Source organism: Gouania willdenowi, unplaced genomic scaffold, assembly GCF_900634775.1.
Source record: "Gouania willdenowi unplaced genomic scaffold, fGouWil2.1 scaffold_296_arrow_ctg1, whole genome shotgun sequence".
NCBI lineage: Eukaryota > Metazoa > Chordata > Actinopteri > Blenniiformes > Gobiesocidae > Gouania > Gouania willdenowi.
This window is the reverse complement of record NW_021145056.1, coordinates 32,512-35,965: the sequence shown is the minus strand read 5'-3', so window position 1 is coordinate 35,965 and position 3,454 is coordinate 32,512. Positions and strand designations below refer to the sequence as shown.

The 3,454-nt window shown below is 33.3% G+C and overlaps 1 non-coding gene across 1 annotated transcript; it reads right to left on the bottom strand.

Moving 5' to 3' along the window:
• Positions 1 to 314: 314 nt before the first annotated feature.
• Positions 315 to 388, bottom strand: trnan-auu (transfer RNA asparagine (anticodon AUU)). Its single transcript has one exon. It is a non-coding gene; the product is annotated as a tRNA-Asn (tRNA).
• Positions 389 to 3,454: the final 3,066 nt, after the last annotated feature.

The following is a 3,454-nucleotide window of genomic DNA, read 5'->3' as shown; positions in this document are numbered from 1 at the left end:
TTTTATTTTATTTTTACTGAGATCTCAGAGGTAATATTGTGGCCAATCTGTACATTTATTTAGTTTAGTTATTTCATTTGAGTCATTGACTAAAAACAAGAAAGAAACTGAAAAACAAATACTAATTGAACTCAAACTTTAAACCTGTTGTCGTGTCCTTTATTTGGGTGGAATCTACCAGTTATTAAACTGTTAGACCTATTTACAGCCAGTCTCCTCATGGAATCTAGACTTGGATAACCTTATCTTAGAATCTTAGAGCTCTCACTAGCAGAACAATCACCGTAGGGTTACACAAACACAAAAAAACAAGTTGGTACTGCTGGGATTTGAACCCACAACCTGCTGTTTAATAGACAGACACTTTGACCAGCTCAACCACAGCACCCTGATGGTTCACTATTAGATATTTAATTGGTTCCAATCTTCTCTGCTTTTAAAGTGAGTTTTTGGATTTTTGGAACATTTGGGCCTCATTCACTAATAAATGTGGTGCAATGTTCTCACTCTGAGCACATGTTCAGTTTACACACTGAGTCAACATCAGATTCATGACATGTGTGCACAGGGCATTTTTCTTCTCACCGCTTTGTGTATTTTAGTGAATCAGAATCATTTCAATTAATAAACTCAATCTGCAAACAGCATAAACCACACCCCTTTTTCTCTACAAGGACACACAAATATTTATGAGTAAATACCTGGTTTATATTATTATCTTTAAGCTAATATAAATAAATGTAGTTTGGGAAAAGATGTTTAATGTTTAATGCTTCATTATTTGTACGTACACATGGTCTGAGGAGGTTCTAAATTTGTTCTCAGGGTAAAAATAAAGTCAAGTAATGAAATATTAAAGCTAAAGTAGGGAATTTTCTTCAGATACACTTTTTAAGTTTTTGGTTGAAATGTTCTTAATGTTCTGACAAAAATTAAGATCTTATGTTCTCTGAAAAAGGAACGAAGAAAATCCATCATCTGTAGCAGCTGTTAATATAACACACTTCATTTTTCTTTAACCAATCACGTCTCTCCGTCTCCCTGCATGTACTCAACCCCTCGCATGCATGAGCTCACACTCAGTGTGTCATCACTGACAGAGTTAAAACAGAGTTTTTAGTCACGTTTTATAATATATAATGATAAAGTTTAGTGTTTACTTACTGCTGAATGAGAATGAGTTCCTACACAATACACGCAATGAGCTTAGATCCACTTCTTTAAGAGCGCTGCTCGTGCACGTGAGTGAGACGGAGCACAGAGGGAGGGAAGGCGGAACCGTCAGAGGAAGCTACATCCAAAATCAAGATAGCTTTCGAAAATTACCTACCCTACCTTTAATGAATCAGATTTGTGCGTCAAACATTCGTACGTACAATCCAAGCCCACATTTGTGCACACGCACTGTTTGTGAACGAGGTCCATTGTTCTGTGTATCCTTTCATTTTCTTTCAGAGAACGGTTCTTTAAATATCTCCAAGCTGTCGTTGACTATTGAAGGAGAGGATTGGTAGTGATGGTGGTTTAGTGGTGAGCATCGCTGCCTTTCAAGCAGTTAACCTGGGTTTGATTCCCAGCCATCTCAGTTCCACATTAGTGGGTAGAAAATCTGTGTTTAATAGTTATGTTACGGCTGTGAAACTCTGTAAATGAGAAAAATATCAAATGATTGTTTATTGAGCTACTTATTTATTTCTTTGCATGAAAAATAAATTCTAAGTAAACTGAACCTAATTTATTCAACTGGATTGAACATAACTAACATTTGTATGAATTACACAAAGTTTTCAATGTAGAAAACAGAAATTTCAAGTAAACAAAAATTCATTTTATTTTACTTCATACTTTGTATGAATTACTTTTTTTTTCAAATACACACATTCATTTATTATGTAGATAAAACAAAACTAATCTTTGTATGAATTTCTTAACATGTTAATACCTATATAATGACATTTTTAAGTAAAATCAACAAATTTATATTATGTGCATTAAGCATTACTATTTGTTGTATTACTACAGTTTTTAGATTTTAAAAAGTAAAATTTTAACTGACCACAAATAGCCTTTTTAATTGCATTTCCTATTAAGCAAGTATTCCTTATAAAACATCTGAATTAAGGCAGACATACGCTGTGATTTTTGGCCCATTTTGAGGCGATTTTCAACTCGTGCGACTATTTTGTGGGATCGTGCAAGTCTCTGCTAGATCGTGTGTCGTGCATCGTGTAGTATACATGGGGTCACGAGAAGCAATTAACACCTCACGACCAGCTCCCGATCATCAATCGTAGGTCGTAAGGATTTCAAACATGTTTTAAATCCTCGTGAGTTCCTCGTGAGTGTTCTTTTTCTACTTCTAATTTGTACGTTGCATTTCCAGAAACAAGACCCCTACGTGTCGTGTATGAACAGTGTGAGAATATGCATCGTGAGCTGCACACATTCAGGCTGAGTGGCTCAGTTTGGGCTGAAGCTGAGTGCAACCATTGAAAAAATCGCACAGCGTATGCCTGCCTTTATTTTGTCAATATCGCCCATCCCTACTGGAAGCCCAAATTATATAAAAATAAACAAATAAATACTTGAAATCGTTTAAATTGTGGGCCCTGAATTTATAATCTATGAAAGTTTAACTTTTTGAGTGGTATTATGGAAATTAAACAACTTTTCAATAATATTCTAATTTTTTGGAAAGGGTCTGTATATACATACAAATATACATACACTTATACTGTACATACATATACACATTGACATTCTCTACCTCTCATCACCATACCATATCAATTAATAAATAATAATCACCAATAATCATTAATGACCATTATCAATTATACCCACTAAATAATCTGTTTTGTAATAATATAGTAATGCTACCAGTTTGATACACACAGAAATACCAGTACATTTTTCCAGTTTCACTGTGACTTTAATTAAAGGGAAAGATAAAGAAGAAAGACTTTACATCTACTAAAAAGTTAGGAAATGTGTTTGAACAGCAACACTTTATTTCTCTTTAATTTATGCCATTATTTTATGTTTAAATGACCACTTCTGAAACATTTCATTGTGAATCATCATACTAATTATTAACTACTCTTTTACTAACCATTAACTACTCTTTTACTAATCATTAACTACTCTTTTACTAGCCATTAACTACTCTTTTACTAACCATTAACTACTCTTTTACTAACCATTAACTACTCTTTTACTAGCCATTAACTACTCTTTTACTAGCCATTAACTACTCTTTTACTAACCATTAACTACTCTTTTACTAATTATTAACTACTCTTTTACTAGCCATTAACTACTCTTTTACGAGCCATTAACTACTCTTTTACTAACCATTAACTACTCTTTTACTAATTATTAACTACTCTTTTACTAACCATTAACTACTCTTTTACTAATCATTAACTAGTCTTTTACTAGCCATTAACTACTC